Source organism: Talpa occidentalis, unplaced genomic scaffold (genome assembly GCF_014898055.3).
Source record: "Talpa occidentalis isolate TD23 unplaced genomic scaffold, MPIMG_talOcc4v2.1 talOcc4.11, whole genome shotgun sequence".
Taxonomy (NCBI): domain Eukaryota; kingdom Metazoa; phylum Chordata; class Mammalia; order Eulipotyphla; family Talpidae; genus Talpa; species Talpa occidentalis.
Window position 1 is genome coordinate 77,159,360 of NW_023601104.1, and position 26,247 is coordinate 77,185,606.

The 26,247-nt window shown below is 39.3% G+C and overlaps 1 protein-coding gene across 10 annotated transcripts in view; it reads left to right on the forward strand.

Moving 5' to 3' along the window:
• SIPA1L1 (signal induced proliferation associated 1 like 1) overlaps positions 1 to 26,247 on the forward strand; it is a 517,634-nt gene that overhangs the window by 144,621 nt on the left and 346,766 nt on the right. For 8 of the 10 annotated variants that reach the window (XM_054691354.1, XM_054691347.1, XM_037503618.2 and 5 more), the window contains one exon: positions 10,590 to 10,651. The exons of the other annotated variants lie outside the window; for them this stretch is intronic. The gene's annotated coding sequence lies outside the window, so the exon portion shown is untranslated. The remainder of the gene's footprint in view (positions 1 to 10,589; positions 10,652 to 26,247) is intronic. 10 annotated transcript variants of the gene reach the window in all.

Sequence of the window (26,247 nt, forward strand, 5' to 3'; positions counted from 1 at the left end):
AAATATGACAGTTACGATTTGAGCCTGTTTTCCCCATGCTTATTTTTAGTGGAAAGATCTGTATATTGGCTGAATTTCAAAATTTTCATAAAGAACCTGGTTATTTAGAATTCAGGCCAAATGCACAGTTGTTACCGTAGAGAGGAAAGCAAACATTGCCTTCTGATTATTCAGTGTGCGCAGAAGGGAAAAATGAAGAATTCGTGTAGCAAAATTATGGCTTAATAAATTCAAAGACTGTTAAACGGATACCCTCTGCACATACCCTTGAGAATGAAAGCTAATGGTTTCCCCTAACATATCTCTAGTGTATTCCATTGCAATTCATTTCTTCTGTTAACCTGTATAATAGCTTTTTACATATGTAAAGATTGTCACCTCTGCTTAAAATAGAAATCTCTTCTATGGGCTGTGGAGTTGCTCTTTTTAAAATAGTATTGTTAGAAAGCAAACAAAGCGGATTAGAACTAAATTAGCTAGAATCATCACTTGATGTAACTTACCATATGTTTTAATGATTTTGTACATATTCCCGCCCATATACAGTGCAGACCATAATATTCTAAACCCTGCACATTATTGTATAACATTTAAAAATCAAGAAAAATATTTTATCTTTGCCAAATTTGAATACATAGCTTATTGACTTTAACAAATTGTTGAAGTTTGTTAACTTAGTATGGTGTAAAGGTTTTTGCTTTGAGGTTCTATTTGCTTTTGCTTTTTGATTGGTTATGAGCCTCCTGAGTGTGCCTCATTGTACCTCGGTCTGTTTAGCAGGTGGCTACCATTGTAGCTTACCACTAGAGGATAATGGATACCACTATGTGCGATTCTGCTCATTTGTGTGGTGTGTTTTAGTTTTTTAATCCAGTTGTTTTGACTTGAAAAGCTTTTTAACTTTTTTGGTGGAAAGCTATCTAATATTTATGTGTTTTAATGACTTGATAGTCTGATTATCTATGAGAAGCAGTCTCATCTGTCCTTATAACCACTTAATAAAATAACAGATTTTTTGGTTTTTCTTTTTTAATGTCAGTGGTGCCTCTCAAGTGTTTTCATTAGATTATGTGAATACTAAGTACCCTCTTTTAAAAGTAACAGTTTTTTTGTTTGTTTGTTGCCTTTAGTCCTGCCTTTGCCAGGGCTCAGTGTGGTGTTCAGAGCTACGGGATATGATGCTATTAGCTCTTGGAGGACTTAATTATTTGTGTTTTGGAAGCTTCTACCATTCTGTGCACAGAACTGTAGGAAGCTTTTAATGACTGTTAAGTGGTATTGACTCAGCCTTCAGCAAGCTTGTAATCTAATCTTTACAAAATCTTCCTGAAAAGGTACTTAAGGACATTGTCTCCTTGAATGTTTTTCCACAGGGATGCATTCAGTTTAAGAGTTTGATTTTGCTGTAACCCAGACCACATTTTCTTTTCCTATTTTACTGATGAGATTTGGTTTGTTTGCAGTTTTCTATGGTTATGAACAATTGTAATTATTTCTGTGTGACATTTCTCCTGATGGCCATAAATTCAGGAGTGAAGTTGGTAGGATATGCTCTAGCTTGATTGTTTTCCAAAGTGATTGTACAATGGACAAGCCCTACCAGAGTTTGAATATTTCCATTGCTCCACATCTTTGCCACATACTTGACATTATCTGACTTTTTTAGATTTAGTTAAGCTGGTCATTGTGTAAAGGTGCATTTTATTTGTATTTTCCTAATTACTAAAAAACTAAGCATTATTTTAAGTATTTAAGGAACTTGCATCATAACTTTTTTTAAAATGACATTTGTCCATTTTTCTCTTGGATTGTTTTTCTTACAAATTTATAAGATGTATTCTAGATCCTTATATTTTGCTGGATATATTTTCTAATTTGTGGCCCATCCTTTTATTTTCTTTATTGTGTCTTTTAATGAACAGAAATTTTTAACTTTAATGCAGAATGATTTTATTATTATTATTTTTAATGCTATTAACCTATTCTGTGGCCATAAAATAAAATATACTTTAGCAGTCTACTAAAGTTTTATAATCTTACCTCACTAAAGACATACAAGTCTTTGATTAAATTGGAGTTGACTTTTATCTAGAGAATGGAATAGGGATTCAGTTTAATTTTTGTCCACATGGATAAACATATGTGCAAGTACCAATATGAAACAATTCAACTTTTCTACATCAGTCTACAATTTCTGCTGTGTCATAGTTGATTGTTGATGGAACCGCTTCTTCACTACTGTCATCTTATGGAATGTCTTGATTCTTCTCAGACCTTTAACTTTTCTAGTAAGCTTTATATGTAATAACCTTGCTGAGTTCTTGAAAAGTTCTATGGCTATAAATGTCAGTGTATGCATACATTTCTACATGTGTAAGCAGTGAACACATCTAGTTACCTGGACCTTGATTTCTAAATATCACTCTCTAATAAAAGGAACCAGGACTCCTTAGCTGATTTCAGGATAAGAACGTATAAAATGAGACTAAAACATCTAATTCAGAAAGTAAATGAAAAGTTCAAAGAATGAAGTCATGTCACAGTGACCTAGAAGCCATCTTGAGGGGGTTTTCAACTGACTAATAAATCTGATCTATAGTAAAAAATAATGATAGTAATTTTACTCAGTGAATCAATGAATAGATGAATGAATAAGAATGAATGGATTGATTAAAACCTTGATGAAGCACACTATCTTTACATAGCTCCCAAGTACCTCCCAAGAAATACTTAAAAGGAGCAAGAGCTACTACAATAGACAAAGATACCACCATAATCTATTAATCTATGTAAGTGTTATCAGTAATACAAGTCAGAATTGCAAGTTACCTTATGGGATGCAATGGGAAGGACACACCATCCTTTCTGTGATATTCCTGCCAATATGTTTATTCCTCAGGCATTCTATTTCTAAATAAATTTGTGTTGAAGTATGACATACATATAGAAAGGAACACAGTTTAAAGTGTGCAGGTCAGTAAATTTCAAAAGTTGAACTCGTTTATGTAGTACCCAACACCTAGATCAAGATATCAAAGGTCTTATCCTAGGAGCCCCTGTTTTAACATCTTGTTAGATTGTCAACTTGTAGTTTTGTCTGAGTTTGCGCTTCATGTAAATGGAGTTTAATATTACATGTTTTTGTTTATGACTATTTTCTGTCAGCATTAAGAGTTATGACATTAACTGGCATTGTTGTCTGTAGCAATAGTCTGTTGGTTTTTATCAGTACTGCATCCCACAGTATTGAATTTATCAGTTATTTTAAATTTCTGTTAATGAAGACACATTGGGGTTGTTTCCAATTTGGTACTATTATAAACTGCACTACATCTATTGTCCCACGGATATCCATGTTGGCCATATGTATAGGAGTTGAATTGCTGAGTTGCAACATAGGCACCTTTATTCAACTTTCCTTGATAGTACCATACAGTCTCACCTGTTAACTCTGAAGTTAATACTCCCCCCAGTGATGTAAGGGAGTCCCATTTGTTCCACATCCTTGGTGATGTGGCTTTTACTTTTGCCATGACAGTGTATGTAGTGGTACCACACTGTGTAATTGTAATGTGTATATTTCTGATGATTAATGAAGTTAACATCATTTGTTAGTTATTCCTATATTTTGGTTGTTGTCTTTTGTAAGGTATCACCATTCTTTTTTGCCTTTCAGTTCTTCCCCCTTTATAAGAGTATGTCAGTTGAAAGTAAGCTCTTGGTTGTCTGCCTCAGAACCTTAAATATTCTAGAAGGAATTGTCTCTAGCTATAGAATTCCAGGTTAATAGTTATCTCTCTTTGTTCATTAAAGATAATAGCTCTCTCTCTCACTCTCTTGGCTTCCATTGTTGCTGTTGAGAAATCAACATTTGTTTTAACTGGTATTCAGCTGTAGCTAATTCACTTTTCTCTCTGTAATAGTTACGATTACTTTTTATATAGTGTTCTGCAGTTTCATCCGGATGTCCCTGCATATTGATTTTTCCCCCTGCTGGTTGTTTTGTTGGCCTATCTGGATTCAGGGATCAGTGTCATTTACACTATTGATTCTCATCATGGTCTTACGGTAATTCTTAAAGGTAGATATTAGACCTATTGATTATATCATTCTTGTCTCTTAATCTCTCTTTCGTGGTTGCATCTCTTTATCTGTTTGGGAAGCATCCTAGATACCTTCTGCCAGGTTCCTTTCTAGTTCTATTTGGTTGTATGCAATCTCATATTTATTATTTTTCAGATTCTCTTTTATACCTATATGTGTAGATGAGCTTTTTTTTTTAAAGATTTATTTATTTATTTATACAAGAACCAGGGTACAGGCCAGATGTGTAGGAGCGTGAGAGGATTCGCAGGAGACAGAGTGGGGAGCAGAACAGGCAGGCTGACGAAATACGCTGCTGAGGGGAGCAGTGGGAGAGACAGGAGAGGTCTGCTGCGCCATGTGGGACCCTTGCCAGTGGCTGGGATCGAACCAGCGCCGCAGAGGCTGCGAACAGCTTCACAGCGCTGCACTCAACCTCCCGTGCCATCAGCGGAAGCCCAGCTTTTTTTTTTTTTAATCAGAGTTTACAAGCTTTAATATTTGGCACAAAGAGAAAGAGGCCTGAAGCTCTGTTTGGATTAAGATGATTATTACTCACACTATCTCATTTATTCCTTTATTCCCTTTTCATTTTTTTTTCACTCCTTGTTTTGAATAATCTCATACTTAAGAAAAAGTGGCAGAAATAGGTCAGTTTCCACATATGCTTCACCTGTCTTTCTCTTATGTAACTATAGTAAAATTATTAAAAATCAGGAAATGAACATTGATGCAGCAATTTTTTTAAAGATTTATTTATTTCATTTATGCATATGAGAGCTGGAGAACAGGCCAGAGGTGCTGACACAGGGAGGGGCTGAGTGAGAGGATTCACCAGAGACAGAGTGGGGAACAGAACAGGCAGATCTACTGAAATACACTTGCTGAGGGGAGCAGCGCTGAGACAGAGAGGTTTGCTGCGCCATGTGGGTCAGCTCCCTGACCAGGGATTAAACTGGTGCTGCAGTGGCTGCCCACTGAGACTTAACCCCTTACGCCACCACCATTATTACCTAACGCAGCATTATTAACTAATCTACAGGCCATGTTCATATTTTGTCAGCTATCCCAATATCATTTGTCTGGATCATGAGCCAATCTGGGATCAAGATTTGATTTTAGCTGATCTCATTTGTCTTCTGTAACATGTAGTTTGGACCAAATGATTGTAGATTTCCATCATTCTTTCTACATCTATTTACTGAAATTCTCTTGCAAAAAGAGCTTGGCCTACTCTCCCATTTATTCAGGAGTACAGGTGTTCATTTTTATCAATATGGATATGCAGACATTTGCTTTAGCTTGTTAATTATACTCTATTACAATGTGTTTTAAATTTTATTGCCCAAAAAGGCCAGTTCATTCTAGCCGTTTCCCATGTTTGTTTTGTCTCTAGTCTCATAGCATCTAGTCAAGACACTAATATCCATGGTGATTAAGGTTAGTTCTTTATTTCTATGAAGTGTGGTTATGTCATACATTTGTAATGTAGTTCATTTATTAGTTTGTGTTTCATTTTGAGTTTCTCCAATTGATGGTTGATTTTTGTTACTTTTAATTTTTTTAAGATTTATTTATTTATTTATTTATTGGTTTGTTTGTTTGTTTGTTTATTTATTTATACAAGCACTGGGTACAGTCAGAAGCAGGGGAGGGTGAGAGAATTCACCAGAGCCAGAGCAGAGATCAGAACAGGCAGACTGATGAAGTACACTGCTGAGGGGAGCAGTGGGCACGGCAGGATCTGCACGCCATGTGAGACCCTCACCCAGTGGCCGGGGACTGAACCAGTGGTGCCGAGGCTGCGGGCAGCTTTGCAATCCAGCGCTCAACCACTGCGCCACTGGGGAGGCCCATTACTTTTAATTTCTGAAACATATCAAAACTACACAAAAAGGTCAGAGACTTGCCACATTCTGCTCCTTGTATTCCATTCTATTCCTCCCAGTTCCTGCCCCAATGGTTCCATCATTCCTGAAAGATACTATTCAAAGTAGTGTATCTGACAAGCCCTCATCCTGGCAGTCTTAGTTCGCCCTTGTGCACCGTGCTCTGGCTGCCTCAGTTTCTCCTTAACTCCTCACACAGGATCGACTCATTCTTTCCTCTGTTCCTTTCACATTCTTTCCATATGCCTAGATGATGCTTCTGTTCACCTGTACGTAAATCATTCAAAACCCCTTTCAGCTCTCACTCACTGTGTCTGAAAACTCCTTTCTTACCCTCCTCTTTGCACTCATTCCTCCCACATTAGCTCTTCCCTCTTAACCTGTAACTGCACAGCACTTGTGAATGTTATGTAACTTTCATGAAATTGAAATTGTTGATGCATAGATTTGTCAGCTGCTTTATCCTGTGAACTCCTTGAAGACAGTAACTCTATCTTTGCATTTCCAGCATCTGGTTCAGTAACTTGCACTTACCAGTTATTCAGTGAATATAGTACTGTGAATGACTTTCTGTGCTTTTCACTATTTTTTCTTTACTCCATCATCTTCATTTCATTCATGATGTAAGCTGTTAGCAGTAGAATGTGAATCTTGTCATGTTTTGTCCATGATGTCACTGTCCCTGGTATTTTGTACTCTTGAATCTTTCCTACTCTGATGCGATCGGGCACATCTCCGGTGATCTAGGGACTGTGATTGCTGGGAAGTTACAGTTTTCGATGTGATATAGAGTGAAATCGAGATATAGAAATTGATAAGCAGGCCTAGAAAGCGAAGACTGTATTATTTCTTAGGTTTGCTTCCGTACTTGTAAGGTGAAACTTTCTTTCTACTTAATCTGTAGATTGTACGAAATTGTACTGGAAACAGATCCCTTTGTCAGACTTTAAAAAACCCTAGTCAACTTTTCACTTTTGTTCAAAAGGCGATTTTGGTGACCTTCCAAATTGTGTTTTTAAGCTGCTTATGTTACTTTCTAGTCTATATAGATTATTCAGCAGATTATGTTCAAATGTAGGGGCTTATTTCTGCCAAGCTCTTAGTCCTCCCATCTGTCGCTTTCTGCTTCCTCTGTGTTGCATTCTTCGCTAACCACTCGGTGTGGTCTACCTAATCAGACACATTTCCCAAAGTCCTACCTGAAACTCCCTGATCTTCACTGCAGTGCCGACAATATGCTGCAGTAGTGCATCTTTGGCCAGTGCTTTGTAAGGGGCAAGCCATGGTGCTGGGGTGTTGGAGGGCACACGAGTTACAGGAAAGTAGCCATTTACATTACTATGTTACTATGTTGTTAATTTATAATAAAAATCAAGATATTTTACTCATTTATACAGTTGCAACACATGTAAAGACAAATGCAGTATAAGTGGACATTTTGATGAATTTTCCCAAATTCAACATAATCATGAAATTGTCACTTGAATCAGTGAATTCAGTTTTACTAGAATCCCAGAATTCCCTTTTGGCCCCTACCAGTCTCCATCACCCTGCCCACAATACACACACTCAAAAGTACTACTATCCCGACGTAGTTGCGCCTTTTTTTGAACTTGAGAGAATGGAATCACTGTTCTTTTGTGTCTGATGTCTTTGTCTTAAACATTATGTTTATGAGGTTCATATATGTTGTCCATGAGTTATGGTTCATTGATATTCTGACTGTATAATACACAAGCTACAACCTGTGGGCTGGCTGCCTGTTTTTGCAAATAAATTTTGTTGGAATTCAGTCACACCCACCCACTGACATACTGTCTGTGGCTGCTTCCACAAAGACCTTATGGCCCTCAAAGCCTAACATTTCCTGTCTGGCCCCTCATAAAAAAAAAGTTGCTCACCTCTTCTAATCCATGGTATTGTTGTAGAGCAACCCCGATACAAAACGGGGTGCCTGACTGTGGGTTCTCACCCGCGCGCTTAAAAGGACTTATCAATGCTCTACTGCAGGCACACGTGAAAGGTTAATAAAAGGTTTATTTACAAGGGAAGGGGAAATGAGGAAATGTACAGCTCTGGGAGAAAAGTGGGAGACAAAGTTTTAAATGAGTCCTACCCGATCCGCCGATCAGGAATCCCAAAATGGCGCTCTGAGAGCTGGCCTCGAGCCAGGAGCCGAGAAGCCAGGAGGCGAGCGATCGCGAGCCAGAGAGCCCAAGGCCCACGTGTTTGGTTTTTATATCCAACCTGGCTGCCCAACTCCATCCTCAGGTCCCAGCCACCCTCCCTTTGGTGGTGATGGGATTTGTCTTTCCCAATGTCTTGATGGCTTTAGTCTGGAGTGGGGGTGGGGTCCACAAAGCCTGTATGGGATTAACTCAGGACATCCTTTCCCCCTAACAGTATGAATATTCCATGTTTTACTTGTTATAGAATTTTGCCTGTTAAAACTAATGTGTCTTTGAATATTATTGTCTGTGCCTTTGGGACCTGTGTGTGTACCTTCTTGATAGGCATTTACCTAGGAGTGAAGTCCTGGTACACTGTGGAAGTTTTTGTTCTGCTCTATAGATACCGTTGAATAGCTTTCCAGTTCACAGTCCCACTGTTAGGGGGAAAGGATGTCCTGAGCTCATTCACGGGGCTGCCCTGTAACACCACCAGCAGTGTTTGGAAGCAGAATTGCTCCACATGCTAAGACTCAGTGTTGGCAGATTTTTTAGCTGTAGTCATTTTGATCAGTTTATAATTTTTTGCCTTTTAGTTTTAATTTGTATTTCCCTGGTAATGAATAGGTTGAGTACCTTTTCGTAAGCTTATTTTGATATCCTTATTTGATTGTTTGATCTGAATTTTTCTTATCGTTGTATCAGTTCTTCGTATTTCACCCAGTCCTCTGATGCATGTGTGTGTGTGTATTGCAAATATCTTCATTCTAAAACTTGCACCTTTATCCTTTAAATGGTATTCTTATATTTTTATTTTTTTTAAAGATTTATTTACTTATGCATACAAGAGCTGGGTTACAGGCCAGAAGCGTGGGGGTGGGAGTGGGGGTGGTGTGTGTGTGTGTGTGTGTGTGTGTGTGTGAGAGAGAGAGAGAGAGAGAGAGAGAGAGAGAGAGAGAGAGAGAGAGAGGATTCACCAGAGACAGAGTAGGGAACAGAACAGGCAGATTGACCAAAGTACATTGCTGAAGGGAGCAGCAGGCGAGACAGAAGAGGTCTGCTGCGCCATGTGGGTTGCTCCCTGGCTGGCCTGGGATCGAACTCATACTGCAGAGGCTGCAGATTGCTTCATAGGTTGCGTCTTAACCAGGGAGGCCCTCTTTTATTTTTATTTTTATTTTTAAAAACATGAAGGAGGTCAGGATATGCCAAAGCAAAATATACTACTTTGGCATAAGGATTATTTCGAGTTGAGGGAAACAGAAACAGCAGACACAGGAATTGTCCTTTGCTTTCCCCTTTTCTGCCTGAAATCAGGCATAAATTTCCATTTGTAAAGGCTCCTCTTCTCCCCTTACCACAAAGAGGAGAAAGAGTCTGCTTAACTAATCTTATCCAAGGATTTTTATCTACTGTGCATTTCCTAATCACTTCCCCACAAGGTATTGCCTTTGTTAAAATGGCAAGTAAATCCCAGGGTCTAACTGCTGCTTTGGGGGTTCACTGCCTTGCTGTCATTTCCCCAGGCATAAAAATATTAGCATTAATAAAGAGATGTAGGCCTTTTCTTCTACTAATTTGTCTTTGTCATTTTAATTTGAAGACCCTCAGGAACTGAACCCGAGAAGGTAGAGGAAAAGGTTTTTCCTCTGCTACAAACCATAATGAATGAAAAGATGATAGAATCTTCCATACACAGGAAAGTGAACTTAGGTTTGATATTTGTGGACTCAAGGGCAGTAGCTTCCCCCAGCCTTGTCAAGGCACAGCATACTTAGGAAACACACAGCATTGTTAGATTTTTATGATTTAAATTCTTAGTAATTTAGTTTGATTTACTTATTTTTTTGTCTTGTTATCTGGATAGAGACAAAGTTCTTATCTTTCACATTTGAATATTAAAGGGCATTTCAGGGTCTTACAGTCCCAGTCTATGGATGAGTTTCTTTAGCATTACATGGTATGCTGAGTATTCCAAGATTTTTATTAAGATGCAGTGTTAAATATTTGAACCAGATATGTGCATTTTTTCCCCGAGATTTTTTTCCTCAGATCCATGAATCTAGAAATTGAAAAACTGAAGCCAATTTACCTAGCTTGAAGTCGCATTAAAGCAAGTTAGATTACATGGTTTTTGAGGACTTTTTAATAATTTTGGTTTCAGTTTTGTATATCATTCAGGGCAGGGCAGTGTTACTGGATTAAAATGTATTATGTTTTATATTTTCTTTTGCGGTAAGGCCTACACAAGACGCAAATGATTTTAACTTAAATATTTATAGACTCTCTAATAGTATAGGTATTTTCTTTAATTTCTTATTTAAGTGTCACTGCTTATTTTGAAAAGACTGGTTTGCTTCTTTCAGAAAAAAAAGATAAGACTTGGCAAAATTTTGCAGCTTTTATTTTAGTGAAATTTCTTACATTTTTTTCTTTTACTTTTTTTCAGGCTTTACATTATTAGTGTGGATGCTGTCATCTAAATTTCAGTGGTCATGGCACAAGAATATAGTAAGTACTATGTTGTATTTGCTATGACCTACCTGCTTTATAAACTATTGACTTTCCATCTTTAAAATCTCATTGAGATGGTGAAAATATAGAAACAATATTTTTTAAGGATTTATTTATTTATGCATACAAGAGCTGGGGTGCAGGCCAGAGGATGTGGGGGGTAAGAGGTTTCACCAGAGACAAAGTGGGGAGCAGAACAGGCAGATTGACTGAAATACACTGCTGAGGAGAGCAGCTTGTGAGACAGGAGAGGTCTGCTGTGCCATATGGGTCACCTCCCTGGCCAGGGATCAAATTCATGTTGCAGTGGCTGCTGGTAGCTGCATACTGCTGAGACTTAACCCCTTGCACCACCAGGGAGGCCCCAGGAGCATTTTTTTTTTAAACCTACTTTTCTCAAAGAGATCGGTTCATTTGTTCACCTGCTTTTTGAGTCTGTTGCATTTTAATACAAATGTGTCATGATAGTGATTTGTTTCAACACAGCATTGCCCTGTAATATTAGCAGAATGTACATCAGGGCTGGATTCACACATGTATCCCATCCACTCCCATAAGGAATTGAACTCACACAATCAGAACTTGGGTTGGACCCTGAAGAGGGGCAGTGGTTGAGTACTGGGTTGCGAAGCTGCCCACAGCGTCTGCAGCACCGGTTCGATCCCCGGCCACCGGGCGAGGGTCCCACATGGTGCGCAGACCTCTCCTGCCGCCCGCCCCTCCTCTCAGCAGTGTATTTCATCAGTCTGCATGTTCTGTTCCCCACTCTGGCTCTAGCGAATTCTCTCACCCTCCTTTGCTGACTGTACCCAGTGCTTGTATAAATAAATAAATCTTAAAAAAAAAAAAAAAGAGGGGCAATCCTGAATCTGCTACCTTCTTGTCCATCATCTGGTGTTGAGTGTTAACTTGGCCAGAAGGATGGTTTCTGGAATCCCTGTCCTGTAATCCTATTTTAGCCAAGACTAAAAGGTAGGTTTGCCAGAAATTTTTGGCAGAAGTCTTCTCATAGTTAAAACATAGCTACAGGAAGATCCTGCCTCTCTTTCTTTTTCTTCTGGAAATTGTTATGTGCTGGTGTGAGGTCCAGGGTGGCTTCAGCCTGAGCAAGAAGCCACACAGGGTGGAGGACAAGAAAGCGCCTCAGCCTGTCCTTCCTCCAGTAGTCCAAGTATTTGAGCCAAAACATTTCCTTTTTGTCTAAGCCAGTGTGAATTGGGAGCCAAAACATCCTTAGTGGTTCACTTAATCTCCATTTTATTTTTAGTAATCCATTAGTTTCTCCCTGGGGGATGTGGGAGTAATTGCAAAGGAGGCAAAATAATGCCGTTAAATTAAACTGGCAGGGAGTGTTGGTGTTGACTGGCATTCTCTTCACTCTTAGAAGTTAACAGGTAGTGATTTAGTATTCAAAGACATGAGAATAAAATATACTGCTTTCAGATACCCCTACCCACACCCTCAAGATTTTGCTTTTTAATCAACAGTCCTCTTGGGCTGTGTTGATGCTGAAAGGGTCTTCACTGCTGGCCCCCTCAAGACTTGTGTTTGGCAGTGTGAACCTGTTCTTGGTGTTTTCTTAACAGTCTTTATAACTAGATTTCTGTTGCTCACTTTTATTCTTCAAAATTACCCTGAGTAGTTCACCTATGTAACTATGTAAGGAAGAACATAATGAAAAACCAGATGTACCTTCCTCCCACAGCACTTTAGAGAAATCTAAGGTTTGCTGGTTCTGTTCAACTGTTAAATCCCCAGGATAATCCTCCCTAAGGGCGCTTCCCTTTTTCTACTGCTGAGAAACTGCCATCCTGGTTTCTAAATTCCCATGCATTTGTTTGTACGTTTACCACAAAAGTATAGTATGTGTCATAGGATTTTGCACATGCTTTTAAACTACAAGTCATTGTAGACACTGCATTTATTTGTTGCTTAAAAATCACAAAGGAGTGTAGAGTAAATTCAGGATCATGGAGAGAGGCTATGAATCTTTTCCCGGACACCTGTCAGAAGATCTGTTACTAAGTGTCTTAGTGATCTGTAATGAAATGTGTACATAATCGAGACGTTTAACAACCTGCACATGTTAGTTGCTCTTGCATTTCATTCTGTGGTCAGAATGTTTTTTTTTGGCAAACATAGATAAATCTGCATTTTTCTGTGCTCTGACAATTAGCTGCCTGACAGAAGCACCCTGACACAATTTACTTCTGAGCTTCTGAGTAGTCTGTTTGTTCCTTTTCTTGGCTGCACAGTTAGAGACCAGGCTCCACAGCTGGACTGACTGTGACCCCGGTACCTGGAACCTCGTGCTTCTCAGAAATACTTGCCATGGCTCATTTGCCTTTGTGCCCTAACGCAAGCCTTGGAGATGGTTTCATGTTATGATCTGAAATGTCTCTTCCGTCATTTTACTTCTGCTTTTGGAAAATTTATCCTTCCTCTTTTGAGGGTTCATATTACCCCTTGTTGGGAATGTTGCTATCCTGGAAATAAATCCTTTCAACTTGAGAACGTAATTACTGATAAATAGAAAAAGTTTTCTAATAATCAAAAGAGGATTTCTTTTTTTCCCAGAGCCTTAATTTTGTTTGAATGTTTTACATCTGAAAGATAAAAAAATAAAACCCAAAGATCCCCTCCCTCCCCACCCCTCCACTTCACATGTTGTATTTATGTCACAGGAAGGAAAACAATGATATCTTATGTGAAATTGAATTTTTAGGGTTTTGTGCGCTGTATGAATTTTGTTTTTCTTTTTGGTTATTGTTCAGAGAATGGGCCCTTCAGTTTTATTTAAATGTTACCATGTTCACTTTTTTCCTCAGCTGTGGATCCAGGATCTTAAAATGTTACCGATGTTAGAAGATTACAGCCATTACATGGAAACACTAAAATCAATGACACCCTGTAAAAAAGAGGGCCTAAATCTCTCCTGTTGGGTGACAACTGTGTTTAAGATAGTAAGCCAGCAGGCCAAGTGCAGACACAAGAATTGCAAGATATCTAAGCTATCTAATTTCATCATGTATTTAGTGTTAATTTTGTGGTTTTAAAAAAAGTGTTACAGTTGATTTCTAAGGGAAAAGACTGGTGTAAATTTTTCTTTGTGAAATCAGCTCAGTGAATTGATATTTTTGTTTCTTGTAGAATGATGTGTTCTTATATATTTTTTTTATAAAAAGAACTGGACTGGGTTATTTCATACCTCAAAAAGAAATGGTGCCTCTTGGGGGGATGGTCCACTGTAGACAGTGACTCAGATCTGTAATTAAGTCTGGCCCCACAGCCTGTGGACTTGAAAGCACTGGCTGTCGACCACTTAGTCTGGGAAAGCCATACATGAATCATCTAAATTGGCACAAATTGTTTGGAACGCTACTGAATGTTTTCTGCTCTATTCTGATTGAGGGAACTAGAAAGGGAGAACTGTTCCTTGAGGTTGAAAGTATTACAGAGGGTTATATATACTTTTGTCAAAGCACTTTTCTTCCCTAGTAAAGGGAAGAGCCGTAGAATATTTGACTTCAGTAAGCAATTCTGATTTTGCTGTTCCATTTTAGAGTATTTCTCCATGATGTATATACTTTCCATTGCGAAGAAGGTAAATATACTCTTCCATCTTCTAGTTCTAGTTCACTCTCTCATTCACGCCTTTCAGGTAGGAAAATCCTGGGGTGTCTTGCTACCTGAAGCTTCGATTTCACCTCCACAGCACAGATGAGAGAAGGGGAAATCTAGAAATTTGTTGTGTCTTTTTGGCTTCCTTCTAACTGGACCCTGCATCACTATTTCTGATAGTTTGGGTGGGATTTTCATATTCTTTTCTTCATCTGCCTTAACAGTGGGTCGACAGACACAGTGAGCTCTGTGGGACCTGGCAGTGAAGTGGGTGAAAGTCACTTTTTGTCCTCGTGAAATAATGTTGACTTTGCTTTGATATATTTTATGGCAGTACAACTTTAAAATAATCATATTGATTCTAAAGTTGAGGACATTTCTAAGTCGATTAGGAGTAAAGGTAAAATGAAGCCTTTCCTTAGAAAGCAGGACTTTTAATTATTTTTTTTTCCTCTTGGGTTTTCTCTGATAGTGCATTAGGGTTCTTGCCCAGCATTTATCATCTTAGTGTGTCTGCTCTAAAGAGAAAAAGAAACAGATTTACCTAGTTAGTAGCAGAAAGATGAGATTTTCAACTTGTATGTGAGCTCATTTTAACACATGGATAAACCCTTATTGTCATATTGGAATGTATACAAGTAAGCATCTCAGAGAAATGTCTTTTTAAATAATTTATTTATATATATATTTGCATCATTGTTCATTTTTGTACAATATTGCTTTCTTAGGTATAGTCCCCATAGAATTTCCACCACCAATTCACCTGTGCTTCATCACCATAGTCCCTTGTGCTCTCCCCACCTTTGTTTTGATCCCTCTCCCTCCCCTGCAGAGTGTTTCTGATTTATAGTTGCCTGTTTATTTTTGTTTTGTTTTTTATTATTTTTTTCTCTCTGATCCCTTATTTGATTCCCCTGTATTCCTCCTATACATGAAACCATCTGATATTTTTCTTTTTCCTTCTGACTTATTTCACTGAGCATAATCCCTTCTAACTCCACCCATGTTGCTGCAAATGTTATAAGTTTATCTTTTTTGATTGCTGAATAGTATTCCATTGGGTATATATACTATATCTTCTTGATCCAGTCATCTATTTTTGGGCATTTGGGTTGTTTCCAATCTTACCTATTATAAATAGTGCTGCAATAAACATAGGGGTGCAAATATCCTTTTGAATTAATGTTTTAGTGTCCTTTAGGTAGATCCCTGTGGGTGGACTTGCTGGGTCATATGTTAGTTCCATTTTTAGTAGTCTGAGGAGCTGCCACACAACTTTCCATAGGGGTTGGACCACTTTGAGGAATTGCTTCGTTTGACAGGAAGTAGCAGCTCACTATGTAATGTTGTATTTTGTGGGCATGGCGCTGTTGTGTGTCTGTGGGCGCTTGTGCTCAGGCATGTGAGTTAGGTTGTCTTGTGCATCTGTGTCTTTGCTGTCTGCTCAACACTGAGACCTTCGTTCTGGAGTTCTTGAAAACAATATGTTCTAATTTTGCAATTATGGTTAACGCATCTGCTGAATTAAGTTGAAAATTTTAGAATAAGTTTCTCAGAAATGGATTGGTGAAGTATTTTATGTCAGTGAATATACTTGAAAAAATTCCTCACTACATAGTTAAGCTCTTCTTAATGTAAATCACGAAGACTTTCTTGCTATTGATTTGGGCTCTGTTTATAAAGAGTGCTTATTTACTAAGAACTGTGATCCTTTTTTCAGAAGGACTAGTTTGGTATTCAATTCAACTTTCACTCAAGTTCCTTTTGCAGTTAGGAGCTGAGACCATGCTTCTGTACCAAATATCAATTGCCCAACATTATTACCCTTTGTTTGCATATTGTGTAAATACTTGGGTCACTAGCCAACACCTAAGCAGAAGGTTGTCCAAGGTTTACCTTCAGTGGGAATTCAGCCTTACTTTATGGCTTCTAGGTTACTCTGTGTAAATCATCACTTGCAGAGCGTGGCAGTCAGCATCTCTTATTATGTGTGCAGTGATTAGAACTCAGCAAAGAGTTCCAAAGTTCTCAATGAGTATAAAAATATCTAAAGCAGTTTTATGTTGGATTATATCTTATCCCTCAGCAGCGGATGCCTTCTAACTTTGGGGAATGAAATCTCAATTTTCTGTGGAATCCCCGGCCTTCTTCACGGGGCTGTTGTCTTGGTGTCCAGAGTTCCTGCTGGTCAAGCTAAATGTATAGTCAGGCAGGGGCCTTTTACCAGGAGGCAAAAGTCCTGGTATGAGGAACATATTGGGAAACCAGTATCTGCTGAAAACAGCAGGCAGATATTATGGTCAGATTAGCAAGATCTGCTAGAATACTTTACTTGTAAAGATTAGCAGAAAGTTAGGTAAGAATAGGGAATAGAGATACTATGCTCTGATTAGCAGGAACTATGGAGCCCACTCAGCCCCCAGCGATAACCCCTGGTCATTCCACCTTAGCTTGCACCAGGCGATGGCCCACACATGTATATTCCTCCATGGACTTGCCCACCTTCTCTGAACCCAGTTCTAAATAAATAGGAGACTGCCCATGGATAGGGGCTGCTCCCTCCTGGTGTAGCTCCTCTGGGTGTCTCTCTACTTGGGCTTTGAGTAATGTGCCCTTCATTCTGCCCCGCCCCAACTCTGCCACCCTCAGAGGCAACTTCTGAGTGAATGTTAATCCCTGATGAAAACTTACCATCCTTATTTTTGTTTTTAATTCTCAAACCAACAGAATTAGTCTGGTCTGTGGAATTAGGTGGCCCCCCAGTAATCTGAAAAGTTGTATTAAACAGTGCATGAAGGTGGAACAACTATCTCTGTTTCTGTCTGAATATTTGACCCCTAAACTTTGATGATATCCTTATGGTATTACTTTGTAGTGACCTTATTTTGAAGATGGAGGTAGCAGTGTTTATCCAGCTTCTCTGCAAGTATACATAAAACTTGCTTGTAAGTATAGATAGAACTTGTAAAGATTCAGCCCAAGGTTCAGAAAGCATTGTTGCTATAATTCTGTCTTTAATTGTATTCTGATGAATATGTGAGATAACATCCATTCAGTGATGTTTGTTCTAAGCATCACGAAAATCTCATTTAAGATTTTGTTCCCAGAAAATTAAAAAAATAGATTCTATAAAAATAATACAGGTGAAAATACAGATAAACATAAAGATGAAAATAAAAACCATCTATAATTTTACCACCTGGAAATAGCTATTATTAACATGGGCTAATGATGTTTTCTCATAGAACAATGAGCACACCACTAAAACAGAAAAAACAACCAACTGAAATACCTACTGTAGGTGATGACAGCCAGGAATCTTATGTACTTAAATATCTTCTAAATCACAGGTGTTTACTTCTATAGGTCGTGCTATTTCATCATAGTGTAAGGAGGCTACCTCTTCAAAAAGAAGCTGGGACTCTGGCCTATTTTTTGGTTAACTTTTGCTTCCAGTGATTTTTGTTGGGAGATTTTCTTTTGTAGGGCATGTTTGTCTCAGTGGATATGTTTTTTATTTTTTATTTTTATTTTTTTATGATTTATTTATTTATACAATAGCTGGGGTACAGGTGAGAGAATTCACCAGAGACAGAGTGGGGAGCAGAACAGGCAGATGGACCGAAGACACTGCTGAGGGGACCAGCGTTGAGACCGGAGAGGTCTGCCGTGCCATGTGGGTATCTCCCTGGCCTGCCGGGAATCGAACCCACACTGCCGAGGCTGTGGCTTCACAGCACAGTGCTCAACCGATTGTGCCACCAGGGAGGCCCTGTTTTTGTTTTTTAAGTGAAGGAATCTTGTGAAAGTACAATGTGCTTTATAGAAAGAGTAGTAGAAGAAAAAGAATATACTTTTAAAATATACTCTGTTTCCCTGGTAAAAAAGATGGGAGAGAAAAGGCAAGTGACCAGAGAATACAAGTGGTTGTTCCCATGAGATAATTGAAGGTCATGGTCCCTCCTACTCCTACCTTTTTTTTTTTTTTTAACATATGGTCCTGCCACATTCTGTCTGATTTCTCTCTTCTCTCTGCTCCTCTCCAGTCCTATAACAGCTTTGCATATCTTAACAGTGCAGCATTGCAAAACTGTGGAATTCTGCTCTGACTCAGATCTCTGATTACCCCGTCTCATGCTTTCATTTACAGTAACTTGGGTTGTTGTCTGGTTTTTAAATCATTATACCACAAGACTCAAGCAACAGACATCTGCCTGGATCTGAAAGTATTTGTCCTTTGTGGTGTTTTGATAGTTCCTCAGCATTTGTTTGCTGCCCGCTTTCTCTGAGGCTCAAAATAGCTTGGTATGTGTGCCACAGCCCTCTTAACTTCCTTCCACTGGGCTTCTTTTAAGTGTCTATCCTTAACACAGGCATTCTCCATGAGCAATGATGCACTGCAACCAGTAGGCCAGTAATGACCCCCACAGGTTCTTGTTCTGAAGCCATTGTGGAGTAAACAGAGCAAATGAGAAAGAATGTTATTCTTTTGTGCTCTCTTCCGAGTAAAGAGTGTAAAAGTTGTCTGCAAGAAAGTATGCATTTTGTGGTACCACTCAACTTTGGCACTTTGTCCTTTTAGGTTTTAGTCTGGAATTCTTTGGGAAACTCCACCCCTGGAAGAAAATGAGAATTTTGAGAAAGAATGTGTCTGCGCAGCTGTTGATGTTAGCAAGAACATAGCACTGTCTTTGAAGTTCATTCAGCAGCAACTTGCTGGCTTCCTTTTTGGAGATCACAGCCCCTTTATTTGAGAGGATGATTTGAATTATGTTAGGCATATCATGCTGAGTTTTAGATTGTCAGTTTGTATTATTGGAAAATATGCAACTTTGATTCATTGGTGTCATAATGAACCTGAGATCTGAGCACTGCAGTGGTTGAAGAAAGCATTGAATTTGTTTTCAAACTGTCATGATGAATAAACAGTAATCCTATCTTTCATACCTGTCTTACTTATGGGTGGCTTCGTGGAACCTTTAGAGTTTGGGTGAGTGTGTCTGATGAACTGAATGTCTGGGGTTCTTTATTTCTTAGTTTTACTTCATAGCACTCATTATTGTCAGCCCTAATGTTAATGCCATAAATAAAGAGCCCTTGGTAGGTGTTTATTTACTGCTTGGAATCTAATTCGCAAGCTATCAGTGGGTCACTGATTCCAGTAAACTTTCTATTCCTATACAAAGAAGAGCTGGGCAGATTTTTCGTTTTAGATAAGAGTCTAGCCTTTTTTGGAAAGGACCTGGCTAAGTGTTTTTAAATTGGATTCACATCCTTGTTCTCATTCCTTCCAAGTGGGCTTTTTCTCCCCTCTATTTCCATTTCTTTTTCTCTCTCTCTTTTTTTTTTAAAGATTTATTTATTTATACAAGCACTGGGTACAGTCAGAAGCATGGGAGGGTGACAGAATTCACCAGAGCGGGGAACAGAACAGGCAGACTGATGAAATACACTGCTGAGGGGAGCAGCGGACGCGGCAGGAGACATCTGTCATGCCATGTGGGACCCTCGCTGGTGGCCGGGGATCTAACCAGCACTGCAGAGGCTGCGGGCAGCTTCACAGCCCAGCGCTCAACTGCTGTGCCACCAGGGGAGGCCCTTCCTTTTCTCCTTTTTTTAAATAAAGATGGGGGAAAGGTGTAGCTGACTTTATTCTCAGGGGAGGATGGGAATAAAATCAAACTCAGGTAAAGAATAAAGGGGTGGACTAGATCTCAAGAAAATTGAGAGCAAAATAGTTCAGGTGAGGATTCTATAAAACACCAAAGAGAAATTGCTAACTTGGTCATTACTGCTGTAACTTGTTACCTGACCAAGGTCTAAAGAGTGTTTTCTTGAATTTTTTTTTTAAATCATAGTTGCTCAGTTAATTAAAACTTGACTGACTTGTCAACTTAAAATATTTTAATTTCCTATCAGATGAATTCCTCTTTTGTTAACTCTGTAAGGCAACTAGGAAATAAGTCAAAAACATTATTTAAAAAATTCCTTTTGAGGGCCTCCCCGGTGGTGCAGCGGTTGAGCCGCTGGGCTGCGAAGCTGCCCACAGCCTTTGCAGCGCTGGTTCGGTCCCCAGCAGCCGGAGAGGGTCCCACATGGCACACAGACCTCTCCTGCTGCACCCACTGCTCCAGTCAGCAGTGTATTTCGTCATTCTGCCTGTTCTGTTCCCCACTCTGGCTCTGGTGAATTCTGTCACCCTCCCGTGCTTCTGACTATACCCAATGCTTGCATAAATAAATAAATAAATCTTAAAAAAAAAAAAAATCCTTTGGAGGTCGCATTTTATCACATTATATAAGTTTCAGGCATCTGTGCAAAAATGTGTGTCCTTGACGGTACCAGTGCCACCCTTCCTGGGATTTACCTCCTCCCTGCCCCCTCCACCCCCCATCCTGTCTAGTAACCACTAATTGGCCAGTAGTCCAACAGTTTATTTTTGTTTTATTTAGATCATCTCTTGGTTTTCTTTATGTTCCACATACAAGTGACATTATATACTGGCTTTCTCTCTGGATTTCATTACTAAGCACAATTCTCTCTGCATCCATCCATGTAATTGCAAATGGTGTAATTTCATCTTTTTTAAAATAAATATATAAGTATAAATATAAATTAATATTTTATTGTGTCTAGAGACCACATCTTCTCTATCCATTAATCAGTTGATGGGCTCTCAGGCTGTTTCCGGTTCTTGGCTGTTGCAAGTAGAGCTGCAGTAAACATGGGGGTGCACATATCTCTTCAAATTAGTGTTTTCGTATTTTTTAGGAAAATACCCAGAAGTGGGATAACTGCATAGTATGAAATTTCTAATTTTAATTTTTTGAGGTGTCTCCACACTACTTTCTATAGTGGCTGCTCTGATTTTCAAATCCCACCAACAGTAACACTTCTTTTTTTTTTTAAAGATCAAATCTTCTTCCCTGTTCTTGCCCACGAGGATCTTTCTTCTCTGCCTGAGTGGGAAGTGTGAGATGTTATTTTCTCTTCAGGATTCAAGATAAGAGAGTATACTGTTGAGATGGTTTTTATCCATTCTGCATTCAATTTTTGTGTGGTATATCAGTCCTCTAAAAATTAGTTGAATTAAAATTTTGTCTGAAAATTTGCCACCGATTATGAGGGGGTTTTTTTGTGTGTGCATGTCAATAACATTGTTTACAATGCTGGGTGTAGTTAGAGGTATAGGAGCACACCCTTTACGTGTACACTGCCATACTACACCCACCACCAATGGTCAGCCCCCCTGTAGGTGGTGTGAAACCACAGCTGGGGAATCCTTTTACCTGGTACCTGGGGGTATCATCCTGGCTGAGGAAGGCAGTTAATCTGTCCTGCCTGGAATAAAGGAATCTGCATGCTTGAGTGTTTCTTTTCTGCCTAGACTGGCTTGCTACTTTAGATATTTGTCATTATCAGCAGGTATCTAAACTTCATTGTCAAGTTCATTTTTTCCCAAATGTTATAAAATACACATAGGGTCATGGTGCTTTTTTGGAGGAGTTTGTATCTATTTTCTGGAATTTCTGGATGCAAAAAGGTGAAGTAGGCCCATTCCTAAAGTTTCAAAGCAACAACAACCAAAAGGAAGGAAGAAAGGCAGCCTGTATCTGAGACAGTTACTGCCTGTCTTTACCTAGCCCCTCTCTTTGGGGGAGTTTATTCAGTGTGGCACACCTCTACCTGCAGCGCTTGGGAGAGCAGCAGAATCTGCAAAATAGCTTTTTAGTTGCTGTTTTCAATACCAGAGAGAGGGTACAACTGTTTGGATTTTATTATTTGTATTTTTTGGATTTTATTATTTGTATTTTTTTTCCTCCAAGGGCAGGGGCAGAGAGCCTCATTGCTTCTCCTGTAGCCTCTGTGTGGCCATTGATGCACTTGGTGCGGGGATCTTCCCTGCAGTCTCACTGGACTTGCTTTGTTTTCCCGAAGGTGATAATGAGTAGAAGAATGTTCTCTAGTAAACTGTGAAGTGTCATAGATGGGAAAGAGGATTGTGGTTCCTTTTACTCTCTGAGTAACTGACCATAAGTACTTTTTTAGTTCTTAACATCCGAGAACCAGTTGCTTTTGATAAAACTGCTTCCAGGGAATAGCTGTTTCTTCATTATGCCAGCTTTGACCTGCTTAGACCTTTTTTGCAAACACAGTGATGTGCATTTTGAACAAATACAGCATGCATTGCATTAAAGTGCATTGTTGGTATTTCATAATATTTACAAAGAGAGGAATTAGTGCCCATTATAAATGGCAATACATTTTTATTGGCAATGACCATGAAAAATAACTGATTTTTATAATCATTATATCAGAGAGTCTCAGTCTCACTTTTTATTCAGTGAGAGGGCTATTTCTCTAACTGAGGGACTTACAACCTTTGTTAAACTTTTATATAGAATACTGCTTTTTGTCTTGTTATTTAGCTCTTTGCTCTCAGGCTTTTGAGTTTGTACATATTAGGGTGAAAGACAAGCCTCATGGAGAGGCGTGTGAGCTGGACTGGGGAAAGTATAACTTGTCAGAGGGAAGGGGGGAAAAGACACTCCTTCCCCTCTCTTCCAGAGTAATCAGACAGGGACCGGTTGCCAGTTTTAAGTGTCTGCCCCCTAGTCCCCACCCCTCCTACCCCCTACCATGGGTGTCCAGCTGCTGCTGCTGCTGCAGATGCATCTGAGCCAGTGCCTCATTCAGTGGGATGCTGTCCTGTTGCCTTTGGAAGCAGGCCTGAAATTGCTTCAGCCTTGGCAGCAGCACCTCATCAGAAATGCTTTTTCGCATTTCTGTGCTGACTGTGACGGAGAGAGCTCTGAAAATACCGTGTCCTGGAGCTTAGACGTTCCCTGTAATGGACTGATAGTGCACATCTGTGTGCCTCTTGCAACTGGGTCAGGCACTAATCGCTCACTCCCGGCAGCTTGTTCCACTGACGGGGAGACGGGCTGGAGGTCGCAGGACTTGTGGGGCTGACTGAGTAGAGGTACATTTCTGAACGCATACTGACTGGTCTGTTCTTTCCAGTGTACATTAAATCAGCTTCTGTGAGATGGTGTGATAAAGTTGATTCACAGAATTTGTTTTCAGGAATTTTAGCTTTTGTTAAGTACAGTATTGTCATGAGGACTAACAAAAAACTTGTGTCTGTTATCTTGGAAGTGACATTTCTGCTGAATAAGATGAAGGATATAGTAACAGCAAAAATGCTTGATTCACCCCAACACAGACATTTGAACTCTTGTTAGGACAGAATTCTGTTCCCTCAAAAGAGAGATAATATTTAAATGTAACATTTATTAGACATTTCAAATTGTTTAAAACTAGGGTAAAATCACATAGTGTTCAAAAAGAGCACTCAAAGTTACAGAGAAAAGAAAGTCTAAGTTGTAACTTCCATAGCAACCAGAAGGTGTTCATACTACATGGAAGATAATTTCTTGTCTCTGCCACTTGTGAGACTAACTCCTGACTCCTTAAGAAGTAGATCAGCTCCTTCATGGACCATTAGTTAAATGTTGAATCCTACCTGTTGGTGAATGAATTGACCTAGAGAGCATGTGTGTAGAATGTTTGGCTAATCTAAGGATTCTAATGTTTATTAGGTAGTGACATCTCCAGTTTCAAAGGATAATAAAGGCCCAAATGCATAGTTAGTTGTTAAAAGTAGCAAAACAGGCCATGTAAAGTGAAGGAAACAGATGGACACTTGCATACTTCTTTTCATAGAAGTTAATCCTGGTTGACATCATGCATGCATCTTTCCCATGTGAGGTTCTAGTCTTTGGCCAGATAGTCTCTCATTATTTTAGGCAAGTGTTATAGCTGTTGCACAGTAATAAAGTTCTCCATTCAATTATTTTCCTTTGGGTGACACAAAGGAATTTAAAAACACCTAAGGCACAGTGTAGAGAGCCCAGAAATAAATACATGCACATATGGTCAATTAATTTAGGACAAATGGGCCAAGAGTATATTATGGGGGAAGGACAGTCTCTTCAGTAAATGGCACCAGGCAAACTGGACAGCCACATGCAAAACTAGACTACTCTCTTACACCACGCACTTGAATGTAAGACCTGAAAACATAGTGGCAAGCTCCTTGGTGTCTGACACAGTGATTTTTTTTTTTTTGGATTTAACTCTAATAGCAAAAGTAACAAAGGCAAAAATAAATAAGACTATATATACTAAAAAGCCTCTGCACAGAAAAGGAGATTGTCAACCTAATGTAAATAAAAGCCCCAAAAGGCCAGTCAAGACTTATTTAAGAAGTGAAATTTGAGGACAAAGCTAAGAAGAGAAAGTTGGAGACAGTGGTTGGGTAAAGAAATATTAAATTGATGACACAAACCAGAAGGTACAATTAAATCCTTTTTACTACAAGATTTGGTTTGGAAAGAGCAAGTAATATAATAGCAAATGAAAAGACATCCAGAATCAAATTCTGCTCCTCCTCAAAGTAGAATAAAAAGAAAAAGAACAAAGAGTCTGTCAAAACCAAACCAATAATAAACTCTTAATATCTGACTGCAAAACGAGGTAACCAGAGGGGAGCATGGGGTGGGGCAGGGAAGGGGCCAGTGGAACATGGTGGAGGATTGTTGGGGCCCTGGAAGTTGGTGGGCTGTGAAAGTAGACATTTGTAGAGGTTTGAACCTATAACCGCTGGAGCAGATACAAAGATATAAACCTACTTTACCTCAGTAGACATAATTTGTAGGAAAAAAGCTAAACTGAAGATTACTATCCAGGGAGAAATAAAGCTTATTTTTATGCATCAGAAAATACTGTTTCTGAAAGAGAACTTGCCAAAGATGTGCCTAATTCAAGGGAAAGAAGTGATCCTTCAGAAACTGATGGGTCTTTTCCACTTCTTCACTCAATGCAAATCTTCAGCAAATCAGTACAGAAAATATTCTTTAGTCTTACCTAATAATGTACAAGCCACTTCTGCTAATTTAAGTTTGGAGAGTCGTGACCCCCAACACAGACACATCTAGTAAACTTACTTGTTTTGTCTATTGGTGATGACAATTCTCCCACAATATCAATAATGGCAATAGAAGAATAAAAATGTCATTGTCCAACAAAGATTCCAAGACCAGAGACCACTTCTCCAAAGTTTGCATTGGTGTTCAAAAGATTCAGGGAAAGAACATGAAATCAAAAATTTTAGATTTTAAAACTAGCCTATCCAAGTCAAGGAGATTTATGGAAAGGGACTTGGAGTAGAGACAAGGTGGGAGTGAAAGAAATGCAGAGGAAAGTGGGTCTGGGAGAGAGAGATGCAGGAATATACTTCCCATGAGTGAAGACTCGAAGAACTTCGCAGCAGTGATTTAGCCACAGAGAGTAGATCTCCAATTAAATTTGTTCATGCTGGAGAAACAGCTTGCAGTGGGTTTCTTTTTGTATCACAGTCAAGTAGTCAAGGTCCTGTTTCTCTGGCTATAAAATTTCTCCAAGAAGAGAAAGCAGAAGTCTGCAGTCTAGCCAAGTCCCTGATGTAAGGGCATCGATGGAACAAGCTTCCCGGAGCCCAAATCTGGCTGTGACCCTCAAGCATCACAGCCTTTACTGAATTCATTTCAGCATCCTGCTTCTAAAACCCCATCACAGGTCAGAAAGATGTAACAGGAAGACCCTTCCTAGTCCCCTGAGGCTGGAGTGGTTTGCAGAGCTCTATCCTGCTTGTCTTGGACTTGGGGTGTTGCCAGAAAAGCCTCAGTATTGGAATGCAATGATCCCTTCAGCTCATCAAGCCCTAAGGGGAGAGACTCACCCAAGAGTGGAGGACGTGCAGCACTGCCTGGAAGAGTGGTGTCTGTGGCCTTCACGATCCTCCCTTCCCTCCTCCTTGTAGCTGGAGTTTCAGGCAGTTGAAGCTGCAGTGCTGACCTAAGTAGCGTTGATGTGGACACCGCTTAAGAAAGTTTTGGACTCCAATTTGAGGAGGGTACAGTGGAGACAAC